This window comes from Molossus molossus, unplaced genomic scaffold (assembly GCF_014108415.1).
Source record: "Molossus molossus isolate mMolMol1 unplaced genomic scaffold, mMolMol1.p scaffold_m16_p_8, whole genome shotgun sequence".
In the NCBI taxonomy this organism is placed as follows: Eukaryota; Metazoa; Chordata; class Mammalia; order Chiroptera; family Molossidae; genus Molossus; species Molossus molossus.
The window spans coordinates 20,235,880-20,257,149 of NW_023425402.1; the positions used below are offsets into that span (position 1 = coordinate 20,235,880).

General features: G+C 36.4%; 1 pseudogene; it reads left to right on the forward strand.

Annotated features, from left to right (window-relative positions):
- The first annotated feature begins 5,984 nt into the window (after positions 1-5,984).
- On the forward strand, positions 5,985-6,690 carry LOC118621397 (annotated as a pseudogene).
- The last annotated feature ends 14,580 nt before the right edge of the window (positions 6,691-21,270 follow it).

The window sequence follows — 21,270 nt, forward strand, 5'->3', positions numbered from 1 at the left end:
TGGAGATACTTTGAAGAACATAAAATAGGTATCTTTGTTGCTAAGGATTTTACAATCCAGCTTGATCAACAGATTTTTCATGAAAATACACTATAAGTGCTCATGATTCATTATTTTACTCTTCGAATTCACAATTCATAACACTCTCACCTTGCTCCTGCTGATCATATCATTTTTCAGTTACTACCTGTCCAAAATTCAACTCAATTTATCTCTGACATAAAGGATTTAAATAAAACTGTCGATAACTTTTTTAGAGAACTCTTAGCATTTTCTAAATATTCACTTGTCACATAGACTATTCAGTTTTGTATTATTCGTACATAGCCTTATGTCTTATCTCTGTGCCCCATTGAGTTTCAAATTTCCTTCATTTGTTTAGTCAGTAATTGATTTCCAATAATGCAAGTTTGCACCTATTCTGGAAAGCTTAGTATCTGTATCTGTTGGCAGAACCCATCCAGAAGCTGTGGAGGTCACCCGAGCTTGTCAAGTAACAAACCGGGGATCAGAAATATATGCATTATAGCACATAGATATGGGGTTTGGAATCAGACTATTAGAGTTCTAACCCTGGCTCTACCCATAATACAACCTCACTGACCACTGTCAAGATCTTTACCTTTGCTCCAGTTTCTTCATTTATAAACTGGGAGAGTATTGTCTAACTCATAAACTGCTGTGATGCTTCATAAGAAAATACATGTAAACTCTTTAGGACAGCTTGTGACACATAAATATTTAAACATTTGCTTTATATTTTTGTATGTATTTTCACTTCATCTCTATTATAGGATATAACTAGAGTTCTCTGTTAATAAAATAAAGTCACCAATATAAATGTATTTATTTAACTACATATTTTACTATTTAGTGATATCTTTGGCTCATATATTTACTTTGTACAAAATATGAATTTGTTGAGATGTAGCTGGACACTGAAGATTTCTTTTTAAATATGTGTGAGGTGTAAATATCAACATTATAGATCCCAAAGGCTAAATTTCATTGCGATAACCAGCAATTACATTTCCAACCGAATGCGTATATATATATATATTTTTTTTCTTTTCACACAAACACATATATTCATTATATGTATACATTAAAGAAAAAATAGACTTACATGAGATGTTAGTTAATGGATTCTGATATCAAAAAAACTAAATGAGAGCTTCTATAAAGAGCAGCTCCTGGTGAATACCATTTTCAACAATTTGAATTTTTTTTTAAATTTCAAACTATTTGGCTTTAACTTTAGATGCCTTTTTGAGTACATGACTAAAAACAACAAAAAGATGACTCATCATCATATTCGTTTTCATGGGGCTAAATGAATCACTTCTCTGTAAAAGAATAGGAGAAACATTCAAAACACAGGAAGAAAGGTATAATGTGCTGGCAGGTGCTTAGCAGGGTAGGCTTAAGGTCCATGAGGAAGCATAAGGAAGGTGTGCAGATTGTGAAGGTGTGCAGGTTGTGAAGGTGTGCAGATTGTGAAGGTGTGCATATTGTGAAGGTGTGCATATTGTGAAGGTGTGCATTGTTGTCATGTGTAATCACTGATCTTAAGTTATAGAACATTGCAGCTCGAAGTGGTCCACGGACTAGTGATGTTAGTATTGCCTGATGCAGAACCTCAGCCCATTTGGATACTTAACATGTAGATTGTTGAGAAATTTTTCCTTCTTCTATTCAGGAAAGGAAGGCTTATATTTACTATTTATTTCTTGTATTTCTGTGCATATCACAGGTGGTAAGATATATGTATAGAAGAAATGCACTGGTTCTTCCTGCAATATCTTTAAGTGACTGAGATGTTGTGTGAAGCTCTGTGAGTCCAAATGTTATCAGTTTTTATCATGTACTGTAAGAGTAAGCCTCAAAAAAATTTTTTTTGAGCTTATTATTAAATTTAGTACTTAGGTGACTAAATATTCATAAAACATAGCAAGAAGTGAAAAGAAGGAGGAAAAAATGGTTTATAAAATTATTTGAGAAGCTGCCTGGCTGGTGTTGCTCAGTGGTTGGGCATCGACCCATGTACTAGGAGGTCACCAGTTCGATTCCCGGTCAGGGCACATGCTCAGGTTATGGGCCCGATTCCCAGTGGGTGCATGCAGGAGGCGGACAGTCGATATTGTCTCTCTCACCGATGTTTCTATCTCCCTCTCCCTTCCTTTCTCTCTAAAATCAATAAAGAAAAAAATAATTAAACTATTTGAGAACTTGTATTTACATTTATCTACCTTTAGACAAATTTGGCTGAGAAATTGACAGCTTGATACCTGTTCTTCTCTAGAAGAAGCTGCCCCTAAAGAAAAGGGCGCTTCATTTCAGGTGGACCTTGAATGACCAATAATGAATGACAGATCAAACTTGACCCTGACCTTACCAGGTAAAGATTGAGAAGAAAATAGGATTAGCAAGTTCCCTACAATTTGTATTCAAAAACAAAAAAAACAAACGACCCTCTAAGAATAAAAATTCCCATTTAAATAATATCCAGAAACTGACAATACCTCTCAATTCACTAAGAAAAACGCGTCACTCACTCTGAATTCTGATGGTCTAGAAGTATCTGTGCAGGGTGTGTGTGTCTGTTGGGTCTGTGTATGTATGAGGTGGGTGCATAAAACTGTTACAAATACTCTCATTAAACATTAGAATTCTATGACCAGTGACTTTTGATCATATGCTATTTTCTCCAGCACCTCACATGTTTTGATAAAATATATAATATTTTAATTTGAAAGTAATCAAAAGAATTCTGAATTAAATGTAAAGACTCAGGTTTAAGTCCTGGATTTGCCATCTACCACCTGTGTGATCTGTCACCTTTCTTTGAAACTTGTTTTCCCCTTTACAAAATGATGTCACACTGTAACAGATGATCAAACTATCCTTTCAAACTGAAATCCACCATTCTGTGATTCTTATTCTCCTAGTTTTGTTGTGACTTGGTCGCTTTCTGCAATCAACAGGTACATTCATGTATCTGTAAGACCAGCTGAATGATTCTTTAGGATAAAATTAATCTCAACTAATTTACAGAGGACAGAAGTATGTTTATTCTACCACTCTGAGTACCCACTCTTTGTAAGGTATTGTGGGTCTTGATGGGGTTTAAGCTTCTGAGTTGAGAATCCTTACAAGGAGGTAAAGACACATAGGGAAACAACTAAAAACCGATTTAAAATGTAAACATGATAAATTCTCTTGGAGTTCAGAGTAAATAAAATTGCCTTAAATAGTGGCTGGGGCAGAAGGAGAAACAGCACCTGCTTCATGCTGTAGGTTTAAAGAAAAGAGGATTTCAACAAGTGGGACATTTGGGATAAGGATGCTTTTAAGTGCAGTGAAAATACTGACAGTATGGCATGGTTTATAAAACACAGAACATTTTAGGGAGAAATTTCTGTTTTCCTAGAAATGTAGAGTTTGTGAGGAGTGTGTTTTAAAAGTTTAGTTAAGTAGAGAAAGCTTTTTTGTTTATTTAGGAAAATTATCATTTATTTTTAGGGGAACAGGTTGTTGACAGAGGGAAAAAAAATGGTGAAACAGAAAGCCGCAATCTTTATTTCTGTATTCTTAAGCGATTCAAATAATTATCTTACAGAAAATAATAAACAATGTTATCTTCTGTGTACAATACTTTTTATGCGGAATTAGTGTTTTTGTTCTTTCTCTGTTGAGAAGATGTTCAGGCTTGAAATTTGTAATCAAGCAATTGGTATTAATATAAAATATATCAGAATGTGTAAACTAATGTGGAATAGTCATGGAATAAAGTGAGAAGTCATCATCATCTTATGAATTTGTTATTTAAGATAGTACAAAGAAAAATCTAAAAGCAAAGATTCCTTGTTTACAGTTTTTCTGTGGCTGAAAAGATTATATAGAATTCCTAGAGTGATTTTAATGGATTTTATGATTAATTCATTCTTTTTTGTTAAAAGATAATTTGGAAGTTGGAAATTTAATTTGTCCCTTTTTGTTTCTTTGTTTCTCTCTCTCTCTCTCTTTTTCTCTCTCTTTTCTTTTTTGTCATCTGTGAGGTTTAGATTGTGTCACAAAGCTATCTTTTGGAGAATTTCCGTGTTGCCTCTTTGGGGATTTAATATTTTATCACCTTTAAATCATTACACAGATTAACCACAAAACAATCTCTTTCTCTGGGTTACCCTTGCAATTGTAAGTGGTATCATTGCCTTAGTGGCTTCACAAGTCATTAGTCAGGGACGTTTTAATTAAATGTAATGTGATAATTGCCTTTCATAGCAAATTTAGTGTGTGGGACCTAACAGACAAACCGAAAAATTGAACTCTTGGATTTTTCATTGGGGTTTGGTAGTATAGAAGTCTTAAATGATTGCTCAGATCGTCCAAGGAGCTAGAAAGAGTAGGAAAAGGTAATACACATTGCATGTTATACACACACACACACACACACACACACACCCTTAAACAGCATTATTAGGAAAGAACATGCTTCCCTTCTTAATGTGAGCCTCATGCTGGTGAAAGGTGACAAATTGACAACTTTGGGAAAAGGAGTCTCCCAGCCATAGAGGGGGTAGCAGATTGACAGCGACAGAGCTAAATCCTTCCACGTCACCTCCACCAGCTGGTCTCCTGGCCTCTCTGCAGAGACCACCAGCCGCAGGGAGCTAATTACTGCCAGTCTGTACCTTGGACCTCCCCACCAGGAGTAGCTGAACTGGGTCACTTCTTTCACAGCTATCTCAGGTCCCAGCTGTGAACAGCTATTAACCAGTGCAGACTGGTTGCTGCAATGATCAGGTGGGAGTATGCATTGGAGACCAAAAGTAAAGGCTTCCTAATGAATTCCTGGAGTCATCCAAGTCCTCACTCGTCTTGCTAGAGTTCCAAAATGAGGTTGTAAAAATCCCTGCAAATTCTTATTTCCTTTACCGGCTGTCTATTTTTACCCTCTGTCTGGCCTCCCTTTCTCTCTGCATAAGCAGTTTTAGGCTTTATTTAAGTGTTGCATTTCCGAGTGCTCTTGACTTTGTGCAGGGCTCGCCACACATCACTCCTGCCTTATTTTACAGGGTGAGTGGGTGATTTGCATCTTTTACAATTAGCTGGGATTTGCTCTGCTAATTTTATTCCCCGATGAAGGTGCTAACTTGGCGTGAAACTGTAATATGTTGGGTGATTTATTAAGTCTCCACTGATGGGTGGAAATCACATGTCATGCCTTTGCTGTTGAGAAAGTGAACAGCATCCATTTGTAAGAGATAGTATTTGAAAAGTGATGTTGGTGTGATTGAATGTGTGAATGTGTAATGAAGTCAACCCAGATAGACCCTTTCTGATTAAATTCTATTAAAATGATGCGGCAGCTCTTGAAAAGAGGTTCTTAAGAAAGAACTATGTGCACATCTTCTAAGAGTAGCTGTCAGTCACAGTGTCACTGAGGGCTAAAGGGGAAAGAGTCATACCTGTGTTTTAAGCCACAAATAGAAAAAGACACCATACTGAAATGAAGGCCCTTTGCCTAAACAAGCTGTAACATAGAAGTTTTAACAACACAGGGAGCAAACTTCTTCAGGAAATTTTAAAATTTAGCAATTTGGTACATATAGTGTAAGATTTACTTACTGATTCCTGTAACTTAATTATACTCCAAACATAAGTCCTTAATATTTAGTATGAGAATTTGTAATCAATCAAGAAATACTGTCTCTACTGAAAGTTAGGGTTCTGACAGCCCTGAGTTCTACCTGTTGCCTTGCCTTACATCCTGAGTTTCCAAAAGAAGATGTATTTTTTAAAAGGTTTTGTTTTATCCATGAGAAATCTGGAAGACATTTCCCTAACCAAATAATTAAATATAACACCTTCGATGATGGGAAAACTGATTATCATGTGCCTCTTGATAAGATACTTTTGAGAAAACATTTTGAGTATTATTCTTGGACAAAATTAAAGAATCAAATATCAGATACTCATCAGGAATGTGTGGAGGAGGAAAAGGTGAAGCAGTGTTTATTGGTACAGAAGGAAGCTTTATTGTTGATAGAGTGGTACACCTTGCCAGTGCTTACATTCATTCAGCACCTTCAGTTTATACCATGAACACATATGAGGGAGGTGCGTCCAAAGGCTTTGGAGAATTTTACTCTCAAAATATTATTTTCCATGTTTATTATTTTCATTGTTGTGACTACACAGATCTAGTGGCACAAGTTTATCTTCTTCCAGACTTCCTGTCAAAATACTCAACGGTTCAATTAGTGATAGTGGATGGTATTGTTTTTCCTTTTCACCATGATCTTGATGACCTATCCCTTAGTATTCACCAAATGGCCTAGCCCAGTAAATGATAAACCTTGCAAATAATTGCAGATTAGCTGTAATTTTAACCAATCGGATGACAACAAAGATTGATAAAGATCAGGCCTTGCTGGTACCAGCAGTGGGGGAAAGTTGGGGACATGCTGGTATAGTATGGCTAATCTTTTGGTGAGACCAAAAGTAAGGTTGGCAACATTGTACAAATCATCAAGCCAAAAGAAACCTACACTACTCTTTCCGATCTCACCACATCAGGGATTTAGAGATGATGTTGTTGCTACTGCATGTTCTTTGCAAACAGAAGGTTCATGGACTTCCTGGAAACAAGTTCCAGAATCAGAGGAAGAACAGGAATTTAAAGACTAGCCTCAAAACAAATTATATATATATATATATATATATATATATATATATATATATATATACTGTGAGATGCAATGTATACAGATAGTAGACTCATTACTTTAAAATATAAGCACATAGTATGGCATAAATAAGTCAGGAATATATTAAGTGAAATATATATATATATATGTGGGAGGGTGTATATATATATATATATACTATGATTCTCTGAGAGTTTTTCTAAAGCAGTGTTCTACAATTATATTGTGCTCTGTTTTCATTTTTAGTAACATTCAATAAGGGTGATATGGGTATTGTGTTTTGCAAATGTGCAAAATTGATCTCATGTGGCCAATCTGAATTTATCATTCAGGCTGTTTTTTCCTTCTTTCTTTGCTAATTGCCTAAAACATTTTGGGAAGAATAGATAGATAGATAGATAGATAGATAGATAGATAGATAGATAGATAGATAGATGATAGATAGATAGATAGATAGATAGAGATAGAGATATATAATTTTGTGTTCTCCTGCTTAAATGTAGCTTTGGTATTTCTTAAAATTACCTGTGTCATTATTATAAAGGAAACCCAGCACACTGTATCAGCACATCATTATATTCAGTGTTATGAGTAAGATACACATTTTAGAAGACCAATCAGATTTTAATAACCTCAATCCTAAAATCTAAGCTACTTGTTTATTTATTTTTTATTATTTTATAATGTTAAAGAAAGGACTTTGGAACTGTGATTCCATTTACTCTTTCAGGAAGCTAATGGAGGGCATAACCAACCATTAAAAAATAATAACACACAAATATGAAAGAGAAGGAAATGAGTGAGACCAAGAATCACAAAATGTAGATGCCACAGGACCCCTATTTATTGTCATGAATGTGTTACTTAGAAATGTGGGAGAGTGAATACATGATAGGCAAAGCCTTTGACCAATATGAGAAGGGTGCTGATGAATAAACCCATTGCTCACTCTTTCCTGTGAAGCACAGTCCTGAGACACAGTTAGTATGGCTGCTCAAAGGCTGGTCTCATGAGATAGAGAAGCAAGTCTACTCAGCGATATCTTGCTCAGTAATGAACTCTTACATTGTCTCTTAAGGATCTATAACAAAATGTTTATAAATAATCAATTTTAGTAACATGTGAAGGAAGAAAATCCAGCAAAGGAATCAACAAAGTCTGCATCAGGTAGAGAACCAGGAGACAACAGCACCTGGAAAGGAATCTAAGTGAAAGTTAAGGAAGTGACCTCCTATCTGGATAAAATACAAATTTGCTCCATCAGGATGAAGAAGAGGAGTTGGATAAAAACAAAATCAAGGGAGAGTTTTTAGAAAACAAGGACATTTTTGGGGTTCATTTAATAAAGGGAGGAAATCAAAGTAGAGAGAAAGGGAAATGATCGTTGAGGTTTCAGTGGAACTTGAGGATGGACTTTCTTAGAGGTTGGTTAGCTCCAGAAAGAAGGACGCCATTCATTGAAACCAGAAGGAAGAAGATGCTAAGAAGGTGGAGATAGACATGGAGCAGTGCCGTTAGATCGGTTCATGCTTGGCAGACATTTTATTTTTTCTTGCCAAGTGGTAGATGAGCAGAGGTGGTGGTGGAAGGGGTTTGAGACCGTGAGAAGTGTGGGGGAAAGTACCAGGTCCCATTTTGGACAGTGAGGAAAGGAGTGACTATTTGAATGATGGCTAGAGGATAATCAGGGACCATACATTTTCTGCAGTAGCATGTAGCAATAGAGTACAGAAGACAAGGTTGAATCAATTCAAGGTGAGAGTTTTTCAGGGTCAGTTGAGCAAAGGAGTTAAAATGCTGATAAAAAAAGAATAGTTGAAATGTATTATCAGTGGTATTAGGGTTGCAGTGAAAATGAATTGGGGTAGAATATTTATAGTATATCTTCCCTGTGTTAAAAGAGGCAATTTGGGTCTATTATAAATGCAGATATATTTGACATTGTTTGATGTGATGCCTAGAAGTTATATGTCATCATAGACTATAAACAAAAAGGGGAAATCAAAACCATTGCTTTCTCTATAATATATGACCTTTTATAGGAAATTATTTTGAAGCAAGATGTAATAAGAATCATCTGGGACATTTTCTACTTTTTAAAAATGTGTTTTCATATAATTTTATCTATACAAATGAATACATTTTTTTTTCTTGCAGCATTTTTGATGGTAGTGAGAGAGAGAGAGTGTGTGTGTGTGTGTATACACATCCATGTGTAGATACTATTATTGTTAAATGAAGGCCAGCTATGACTTACTCGTGAGCCACACACAGGTTCCCAGCCTGCTGGACTGGGAAAGGCAAGCTGCTGTGAGCTGTCCCCACACCACCAGACAGAGCTCTGCTGACATCTCTGCCAGACCGATAGCAGCTGAGAGGTAAGAGGAGCTGCTCATTCAAATGCTTCACAGCTGGACTCTTGACACGTCAGCCTACACCTCTGGACTCTAATCTTTGAGACTGGACTCTAGGAACTTGCCTCTTCAGTTTTGTAGGCCATTTAATTAGTTGCTGAGTTGAACATAAAAGAGAATCTTCTATCGTTGGAAATAATACAGAATTATTTCTTCTTTGGTAATTTGTCTTGAATTCAATTTTCTGATCTACTAAAACATGTATAATAAAAAAAGAAAGTCTTATAAATGACTTATTATATACATCAGAGAGAAACATGTTTGTTTTCATCTTGTTGAAGTAATGAAAATAATTTCAGTAAAATCTGTTTAAAACTTAAGTGACTAAAAAGCTGGAGAAAATTGTAGAATAGAAATTTATCAGTTTTTTTTTTTTTTTTTTTAAATACAAAGAATTACTAAAACCTGTTGCTTGTTCTTCTAACTTATAGGTTCTTTGTACTAAAATGGCTTAGGTTTTATAACATTTAATTTTAGGAGCAATAGTGTAAATAATATCTACAAACTTAAGAGTAAAGAAAAAAAACAAACCATTTTTCTTCTTAATTTATTTTTATAATTTTATCTTCAAAATAATTGCTGCTTTGCATCTAACATATCAAAGAAATTGCAAAAAGGGTTGACTTCCATATCTATGAAGTTTTTCTCAGTAAATTACAGATCAGAAAAAATATTTTTAATGCTCTGTATGACCTGCTTTTTTTGTTTGTTTCAGAAAAACAAAAAAACAGAAGCATCCTTGTCTTGGTTTCAGCTCTGGTTTCGACCCTCAGTTGTCCCACTAACTGTATGTCTTGAATAAATCATTTAATATATTCAGAGCTCAGTTACTCCACCTGAAAAGTGACTAGTTTAATTCTTTCTTACAAAGCGCCAATTACTGCTTCTGTATAAGTTCAGTGTTCTCTTCTCAGTTATCATCATATCAACGTCTGTTAACAATGTGATGCATTTAATCCTTGAAACTCCCTGCCCGGGCTGCTGCTCTCATATACAGTACTTCTTGAAAGTTAACTGCATCGGGCCCATTAGTGCACTCATCTGGTCCTCTTTTCCTTTTCTTGACTCCTCGTTTTTCCTTTGCCCGCTTCTGAGTGTCCCCATGACACTGTCCTTGCACAGCTGATGGGTTCTCCATGTCCTTCTCCTTCACATTTCTCTTTTTGTCTAACTTTGTGTTTGTTCTTTTCCTCACTGTCTTTAAAATTAATGCTTTTGATGATATTTCAGGGTATAGAACATTGTCCAATGGAACATAACAGAAACAATAAATTAAGTTGTATCTCAGGATAAGAGGAATCTGGATGATTTAGATTTTTAAGGAGATATCTGTAATTTTCTGAGTATTCTAAACTGAGCCAGAAGAACTAATGAGCTACTCATTCATTCTGATATCATTTTATTCTATGCCAACCAGAGTAGATTTTAGAAAGAAAATATTATGTCCAGCTGGTTTGATTCCCAACCAGGGTGCATGCCCAGGTTGTAGGCCAAATCCCCAGTGGGGGCCACGCAGGAGGCAGATAATCAATGCTCTCCTTCATCAATGTTTCTATCTCTCTTTCCCTTCCTTTCTCCCTATAATCACTAAAGGGGAAAAAATTAGAAAAATATATTAGATTATTTGTCCCAGAGAAATTAAGCAGAAAACAAAAAAGTAAGATTGGGTTGAGAAAAATAGAATTAATACCAATTTTATTGTCAGTTTTCCATTCTCCAACCACAAAGATCATAGTGAAGCTATCTGTTTCCTTAATGCAGCGCTACTCTTAAAAAAAAAAAAAAAATTAAATCAACAACATACTGATTAGGGAGGGGCACATAATAGAAATAGAATCACACATTTTTAAGGATTATTTATCTTACTAACTATAGATAAAAGGTTTTCCTACAGATCATGGGAAACTGGAGGATGTACTGCAAGAAGGAAAACAGGGCTGTTTAAAGCTCAGAAAAGAAACATATTTTGAGAATAGACCAAGGACAGGACTTGCTTTGATTTGGTTGTTGTGCCTGGACACTGATCCCCTCTGGGAGTTTGCCTTGGGGATGTTGACCATTGTTGGTCCCAAGAATGGGCTGAGCTGTTTGTAACATGATAGAAGATTAGCCACCTTGTCATCAGACCTCGAACTCCTGAAGGCCAGGCTGCAGACCCTACCCTCCTTTTTCCCTGTTATACTTGCACCTAGTTATTTTTTCCTCATCCATATATAATTAGCCAATTGGCAGGGATGAGTGGAGTGAGAGCAGAATTTATAGGGCGACCAGCTGCCCTCCCCATACTGCTGATACTATTGGAATAAATGCTCATGTATGACTTAACCCTATCTACTTAATTTGGCTCAAGTAGTGATAGGCAGCCTTGGATCCATTGTGCCTGGTATCAATACCATTCACTGTACTCAGAATTTTTAAAAATACATAATTTTGATTGCCAGTTACCAATTTTGTCACCCTCTGACTAAAGTAGTTGTATTTCCTAGCTTCTTGAATAAGACACACATCTGGGAACATCTAGCTTCACACCAAATGGTTTGTCTTCTTATTATTAAATATCTACAATTTCCATTTCTAATGCCTTTTTCTCCATATCATTATTACTCTTTTTTAATTAATGAATTTTCTGTTATAGATGTCTTCATTAATTCTTTACAGAGGATTTCCACATTTTATTCTCATTTGGAACTTCTTCCCTAATATACACATAACATAAAAAACTACTCAAGGACTTGACTGTCTCACATTTTTAATGTAAGAATCTATGAATCTGAATAATTTATCTAAAACTGATACCATTACATTCCCTTAAATAAGATTCTCCTTTAAATGTTCTACAGTACTGTACTTAGTCCCAATGCTTATTCAACCTCTCATGCTGGAAACCTTGGAGCTAATTTTGATTCTTCTTTTTCTTTCTCCTCTTTTATCTAGTCTGATCCCAAGTCATAATGCATTCCCCCCCAATATCCCATGAAAAATAGATCTAGAACTTCAAAATGATTACAAATCCATAGTTAAAGGAGAGAATAAAGATAAATAACTGGGTGCTGAACACACACAATTCTAAAGTTCACAAATGTCCTTGGAATAGGTCAAGGGACCATAGGATATATCAGTGAAAGTGAATAATAGTATGTAGCCTTAAGAATTTTAGGGACTACCTCGTTGGAGTCGACAAAATAATTTTAACTTAATAAATGTATGAATGCAATTATTATTATTATTTTTATTTTTTATTTTGTTCAGATAGAGTGGGAGGGGGAGAGAAAGAAAGAGAGAAACATCGATGTGAAGGGGACACATCGAATGGCTGCCACCCACACAACCAACCAGGGCCGGGGACAAACTGCAACCGAGGTATGTGCCCTTAGCGGGAACCGAACCTGGATCTCTCTGCACCGCAGGCCGACACTCTAACCGTTGAACCAAACCGGCCAGGGCAGCAATTATTATTTTGCAAAGCCATTAATAGTTCAGAAGAATGAGTAGTTTATTACTAAAAAAAAAAAAAAAATTTGTTCATATTATATGCATAAACAATAAGAGTGCTTGCAATACAAATCTTAATCCTATACTGAGGTTTGACTCCTAAGTGATAAAATAAGGTGTTTTGTGAAGCTTTATTTCAATGTTTTCATTTAAATTTTGGTCATCTATTTCTGGTATAGTTCTTCAAAATATAAAGTATATTTTGGGATAGAACAGTAATTAAAGTCATATCTTGGCAAGAATAGATCCATTGTCAGAGAGACCAAATCAAATAGTATAGCCTATACCTTTTTTACTTAAAGACATTTAGATAAAATATTATGATGAAATACGTGTAAGGTTTTGGCAAATGAACTAATGAAAGTACAGAAATTAAAGCAAAGAAATAATTTTTAACTTTTATGATAGCTTGTTTTTAAAATAATTTAAATAACAAAAAACTTACCATATACTGGTGATAGTATGGAAGGTAATACCACTACCATATAACAACCACTAGGATATTCTTGGATAGCGTTTATTATTTTTTTTAATGCTTACACAAGATTTATTTGAAATCTAAGACACACTTATAATAATGACTTCCCCAGAGTACAGCTGGGTACTATTGGCAGTTGGGTTGCCAGTAAAGTAATCTGCATTACTGTCATTTTCCCAGAACAGATAAGGTTACAGGAATGGCACTGTCCCTAAAATGTGTGCCAATATTTGACAGAGTACACACATACGTAGGATTTTTCAAAACACTGTTGAAACCCAGGTCTCCCCAAACCTTTGTTCACTTCTTATGGCTATAAGTGAGATGAGAGGAAGGCCAAAGGCAGGAGGAAATTCAATTTAATTTTCCTAATATTATTTCTTTTTCCCTACAAAACAATTCAATGGAGAATGTGAGTTTTCTACAGGCGAACTTACATTCAGCACAGGGACCAGTATTTAGAGCTAACTCAAGGTAGGCATCCATAGAAACACATATCTCAGTATCTTCAGAGAGCAAAAATGCCTTAAGTCAGAATTGTTACAGAATTATGTTCTATAATGACTTTCTTAGAAATATCGATTTTAGAATGAGAAAACAACTATCCAAACTCACTCATTTTTAACTCTTTGTCTCATAGATGGAGTAACTGAGAACCAGAATTGCTAAATGGCTAGTCCCTTGTCTGTGATCAGCCACATGGTTTGTGAGAGAAAAATTCCTTAAAGGCCAGGTCCTGACTTAATGAACTTAATTTATTTATTTTATTTTTTGCTTCATATCCCTTCTCTGAAGAGTTGAAAATTCACAGGAAGTTACCTAAAATGAACCCTAAAGCTTAAGCAACCTTTTCTCTTACAAACGCATGAGATTTTCCCATTAGTATATGAGCTGTTCTACTTCTCCCTTTTATTCTTTCTGCGGTTCCTTACACCAGATGCTGTTTTATTTATATATTTTTTTCTGAAATTACACTACAGTCCAATTAAGTCTCAGTGTGATGTTGAAGCTATGACAAATTTGTTTCTTCAGAGAGCTAGGGAAATACAACACTGGTGGGCATGGAGAATAATATAAAGAGATAAAGATAACTTCCAGAGGTTGCATCCCTAAATTGTTCAGGTACAAAAATTTTTAAAAAGTGAAGACTTTTAAAATCATTAAAAAATGTATGATTTCATGGCCACTGTGGAAAACACTATGGTGTTACTTCAAAAAGTTAAAAGTTGAACTGCCATTTGACCCAGTGATCCCACTTCTAGAATATACCCTAAGAAGCCTGAAACACCAATCAAAAAGGATATATGTAGCCTTATGTTCATAGCAGCACTATTTACAATAGCTAAGATCTGGAAACAGCCCGAGTGTCCATCAGTAGATGAGTGGATTAAAAAGCTGTGGTACATGTACACAATTAAATACTATGCAGCTTTAAGAAAGAAAGATCTCTTATCCTTTGAGATGGCATGGAAGGACCTGGACAGTATTATGCTAAGCGAAACAAGCCAAGCAGAGAAAGACAAATATCACATGATCTCACTTATTTGTGGAATATAATGAACTGAGCAAACTGCTGAACAAAATTACCCAGAGACATACAGGTGGGGTTCAGACTGACAAGTCTCACAGGAGGAGAGGTTTGTGGGTAGAGATAAACCACAGAACTTATATGCATGTATGCATGAACAATGAACATAGACAACAAAGCTGTGAATGGGAAGGGGGGAAGAAGAGGAGGGTGTCAATGGGGGAAAAATGAGAAACATCTGTAATAAACCAAATTAATAAATAAAAAATAAATAAATAAATAAATAAATAAATAAATAAATAAATAAATAAACAAACAAACAATGCAATATAGAAGCACAGTTAAGAGAGAAAAAAATGATGGCGGAGTGAATGGAGCTACACAGACCATCTCCCAGGACCAAACTGGATTTACAACGAAAATAAAGACATCGGCAGGAAGGAGCAACCGAAAGGCAGCCTGGAGGACCACATAACCAGGGACACTGATTCAATCTAGGTAGGCTTGCTAGTACATGAGAGGGGGCCGGAGGCCCACGGTTCGCAGCAGACTGGGCTGGGACCAGAAAACTCGGCTGGGACCAAGGGACACAGCTGGAAGCTGCTGCCGCCTCAGCTGCAACCACGGCTAAGTCCTGCGAACTCCGCCGAGTACTATGCCCTTGGCTGGTGCCACAGACTCAGCAGCCCTTAGCTGGGAGCAGCGCCATCGGGTTAAAATTCCCAGGTGGCTCCATGACGCAGAGTTTGGACAGAGGCTAAATTGGCAGCAGCCACTCACCTTGGGCTTCAGCAGAGGGAAGGCAGACAGGACTGGAACTGTGTGGGGACACTCGGGATTTGGAGGGTGCTCTATGCTTTTGCTGAGTGCAACCACACAGGACTGTGGTCATTTTACTCCTTCCCAGGGCCCTGGGGAGAGGCAGTGGCCCCTCCCTTGGAGATTCAACCCAACCTGGCAGCCATTGAAATGCTAATTGAGGACCATTAGCATCTACCCCACCCTCCGGAAATCATCTTACACTGAGCATCTGAGGGAGTTTTTCAGTCTACACAGAAACCAAGGTTCTTCAGGTGACCTCTACTAATAGCCTTCAGGCAAAAAAAAGCTAGAGGAAAGTTAAGACTTGACAGTGGTGGTTAAAGTGGGTCCTCCCTGCTTCATCCAAACCCAGGAGAGGGAGCCACAAACAGCAGAACACCAACACCCACAGGGAAAATTTGGCAGACTCCAAAGCCCACTGTGATAGCCAAAATGGTGAAAAACAGAAACAAAAGCCAAATGAAAGAACAAGAGACCTCAACCAAAGATGAGATAAATAACGTGCAGTTAACCAAGTTAACAGAACTAGAATTCAGAGCCAAGATCTTGAGGAAGCTCAACAGCATGTGTAAGGACATGAGCACCACGAGTAAAGACATAGAAATGTTGAAAGTCAATCAGTTGGAAATTAAAAACGACATATCAGAAATGAAAAACACATTAGAAGGTCTAAAAAGAAGAGTAGAGGAAGCTGAGAACCGGATCAGTAAATTAGAAGACAGGGTATAAAAAAATCGACCAATCAGAAAATCAAAAGGAAAAAAACGATTAAAAATCAGGAAGACAGCTTAAGAGAACTGTGGTACAATTGGAAACGTAATAACATACGCATCATAGGAGTCCTCGAAGAAGAAGAAAATGAGCAAGGGTTAGAGAATATATTCAAAGAAATAGTGAGAGAATACTTTCCTAATTTGGTGAGGGAAGAAGGCACTCAAGTTCAAGAAGCACAGAGAGCCCCAAGTAAGAAGAACCCAAACAGGCCCACAGCAAGACACATAGTAATCAAACTGCCAAAAATTAAAGACAAAGAGAGAATCCTAAAAGAAGCAAGAGATCAGCAACAGGTTGACTACAAAGAAAACCCCATAAGACTCTCAGCTGACTTCTCACAAGAAACACTACAGGCCAGAAGGGAATGGCATGAAGTAATCAAGGTCATGAAAAACAAGGATCTGAATCCAAGACTACTCTACCCAGCAAGGCTATCATTCAAAATGGAAGGTCAAATAAAGAGCTTCCCAGACAAAAAATGGCTAAGGGGATACATTAGCACGAAACCAGCCCTGCAAGAAATGTTAAAAGGACTGCTGTCATTAGCAGGAGAAATGGGAAGAAAAATAAAACCACACTACACAAAAATGGCAATAAATAAGTACATATCAATAATCACCTTAAATGTAAATGAATTGAATGCTCCCATAAAAAGACACAGAGTAGCTGATTGGATAAGAGAGCATGACTCATCTATATGTTGTTTACAAGAGACCCATCTCACAACAAAAGACTCACATAGATTGAAAGTGAAGGGATTAAAAAAAATCTTCCAAGCAAATGAAAAGGAAAAAAAAGCTGGGGTAGCAATACTCATATCTGATAAAATAGACTTCAAAATGAAGGCCATAAGTAGAGAAAAAGAAGGCCATTACATAATATTGAAAGGATCTATCCAACAGGAAGATATAACCTTGATAAACATATATGCACCCAATATAGAAGCACCAAAATATATTAAAAATCTTCTGGAGAACTTCAAAGGAGAAATCGATAGCAATACAATCATAGCAGGGGACTTCAACACCCCGCTGACAGCACTGCATAGATCCTCTAGACAAAAAATTAGCAAGGAAATAGAGACTCTAAATGAAGCACTGGACCAAATGGATTTAATAGCTATCTACAGAGAATTACATCCAAAAACTACAGAATTGACATTCTTCTCAAGCGCACATGGGACATTTTCAAAGATGGACCACATGTTAGGGCACACACTAAGTCTCTACAAGTTCAAGAAGACTGAAATCATATCAAACATCTTTTCAGATCACAATAACATGGAACTAGAAATCAATTGCAAGAAGAACATACAAAGACAGTTGAACACATGAACGCTAAATAGCATGTTATTAAACAATGAATGGGTCACCAAGGAGATCAAGGAAGAAATCAAAAACTTCATGGAAAACAATGAAAATGAAGACACAACAACACAAAATCTATGGGGTGCAGCAAAAGCAGTTCTGAGAGGGAAATTCATAGCACTACAAGTCTACCTCAAAAAACAAGAAAAATCTCAAATAGACTATCTAACCTCACAACTTAAAGAACTAGAGAGCAAACAAAAAGAAAACCCCAGAGTAAGTAGAAGGTAGGAAATAGTAAAGATCAGAGCAGAAATAAACAACATAGAGATCAAATAAACAACATAGAGATAAAAAAAAACAATTCAAAGGATCAATTAAACAAACAGATGGTTTTTCAAAACGATAAACAAGATTGATGAACCCTTAGCTAGACTCACCAAGAAACAAAGACAGAGAACCCAAATACACAAAATCAGAAATGAAGGAGGAGAAGTAACAACTGAAACCACAGAAATACAAAAGATCGTTAACAACTACTATGAACAATTATAATGCAACAAATTCGACAATCTAAGCAAAATGGACAAATTTCTAGAAACACATAGTCTCCCAAAACTGGACCAGGAAGAGATAGAAAACTTGAACAGACCAATATCATCAGAAGAAATTGAAGATGTATTCCAGACTCTCCCAGCAAACAAAAACCGAGGCCCAGATGGCTTCATGGGGGTGTTTTACCGAACATTCAAAGAAGAACTAACACCCATTTTCCTCAAACGATTTAAAAAAATTCAAGAAGAAGGAAGACTTCCAAACTTGTTTTATGAATCCAGCATAATTCTTATTCCAAAATCAGATAAAGACACTACAAAGAAAGAAAACTACAGGCCCATATCCCTTATGAACATAGATGCCCAAATCCTAAATAAAATACTAGCAAATAGGCTCGAGCAATACACCAAAAAAATTATCCACCATGACCAAGTGAGATTCATCCCAGGGATGCAAGGCTGGTACAATATTCACAAATCAATAAACGTGATACACCACATAAATAAAATGAAGAATAAAGACCACATGATCATATCAATAGATGCCAAAAAAAAGCCTTCGACAAAATCTAGCATCCATTTCTGATAAAAACGCTCACCAATGTGGGAATAAAAGGATCATATCTAGACATAATAAAGGCCATATATGAAAGACCTACAGCCAACATCATGCTCAATGGGCAAAAACTAAAAGCATTTCCCTTAGGAACAGGAACGAGGCAAGCATGCCCCCTTTCGCCACTCTTATTTAACATAGTACTGGAAGTCTTAGCCACAGCAATCAGACAGGAAGAAAAAATAAAAGAGATCCAAATTGGAAAGGAGGAAGTGAAACTGTCATTATTTGCAGATGACATGATCCTATATGTAGAAAACCCCAAAGACTCCATCAAAAATTTACTAGACTTAATAAATTAATTTGTAAAAGTAGCAGGATACAAAATTAACATCAACAAATCGATGGCATTTTTATACACCAATGATGAACTCACAGAGAAACTAAGAAAACAATCCCATTTAGCATTGTGCCAAAAAAATTAAGATACCTAGGAATAAACTTAACCAAAGAAATAAAGGACCTATTCGCAGGAAACTACAGGTCATTGAAAAAAGAAATAGAATAAGATATAAAAAAGTAAAGCACATACCCTGTTCATGGATTGGAAGAATTAATATCATTAAAATGTCCATACTACCCAAAGCAATTTATAGATTCAATGCAATCCCCATCAAAATACCAAGAGCATACTTCACAGAATTAGAACAGTACTTCAAAAGTTCATATGGAACCAAAAAAGACCTCGAATAGCCACAGCAATCTTGAAAAAGAAGAACAAAGTTGAAGGGATCACATTACCAGATTTCAGGTTATACTACAAAGCCACTGTAATCAAAACAGCCTGGTACTGGCACGAGAACAGGCATATACACCAGTGGAACAGAACAGAGAACCCAGAAATGGACCCAAGGCAATATGCTCAATTAATATTTGACAAAGGTGGCAAGAGCATACAGTGGAATAAGGACAGCCTCTTTAATAAATGGTGCTGGGAAAATTGGACAGCTACATGCAAAAAAAATGAAACTAGACCATCAAATTATACCCTACACAAGAATAAACTCAAAATGGATAAAAGACTTAAATGTGACTCATGAATGCATAAAAATCCTAGAAGAAACTATAGGCAACAAAATTTCAGATATCATACACAGCAGAATTTTCAGTGATATATCACCTAAGGCAATAGAAACAAAGGAGAAAATGAACACATGGACTACATCAAACTCAAAGCTTCTGCACAGCAAAAGATACAATCATCAAAACGGAAAGGCTATCCACTGTATGGGAGACCATAATTGCCAATGATATATCAGATAAGGGGTTAATTTCTAATATATAGAGAGTGCTCATACAACTTCACAAAAGGAAGACAAAAAACCCAATTAAAAAATGGGCAGAGGAACTAAATAGACAACTCTTCAAACAGGACTTACAAATGGCTAAGAGACATATAAAGAAATGCTCATCATCACTAATCATCAGAGAGATGCAAATAAAAACAACAATGAGGTATCACCTCACACCTGTCAGAATGGCCGCCATCAACAAATCATCAAACAACAAGTGTTGGCAAGGGTGTGGAGAAAGGAGACTCTAGTACACTGCTGGTGCGAATGCAGACTGGTGCAGCCACTATGGAAAACAATATGGTGTTACCTCAAAAATTTAAAAATTGAACTTTCATTTGACCCAGTGATCCCACTTCTAGGAATATACCCTAAGAAGGTTGAAACATCAAACAGAAAGAATATATGTACCCCCATGTTTGTAGCAGCTCTATTTACAATATCTAAGATCTGGAAACAGCCCAAGTGTCCATCAGTAGACGAATGGATAAAAAAGCGGTGGTATATGTACACAATGGAGTACTACGCAGCTGTAAGAAAGAAAGATCTCTTGTCCTTTGAGACTACATGCAGGGACCTGGAGAGTATCATCCTGAGTGAGGCAAGCCAAACAGAGAAGGACAAGTGTCATATGATCTCACTTATTTGTGGAATATAATGAATATAACAGTCTGAGGAATGAGGTAGTCCCAGAGACGTGGAGGTGGGGTACAGACTGACAATCCCCAGAAGAGAGGATGGTGGGGGAGAACATAAACCACAGAACTTACATGCATGTATGCATGAATAGTGGACCTGGACAACAAACTGGGGACAGTTCGGGGAGGGAGAAGGAGGGGGGAATCTGTGGGGGGAGAAGGCGAAACATCTGTAACAAAAATTAATTAATAAAAAAGAAAATAAATAAATAAAATATACTTTTATAAAATTAAAAATAAATAAGTAAATAAGCACAGTTAAGCCTCTTATGTCTATTAAGGATGACTCATTCCAGTTGGTCACCAAGTCCAACCCAAGAGAGGTGAGTTGCCCTCTAGCCTTCCCTGAAGTAAATCGGATATATACAAAAAGTACCTCTGCTCCGTGGCAGCTTCACTTTTTTCTCTCTTGAGTAATATTGATAGCTATCATCAAAACAGAAAGAGGAAGCCTGGGGATTGATTAAGAGAGGAAGCTTGATACAGTAAAAGTAAGAGAACCTAGTAATGTAACCTTGGCCAAAGCATCATTAAATGTAAAGGACTCATGTCAGTAAAGAGCAGGGAACTTTGAACTTCTTAGAA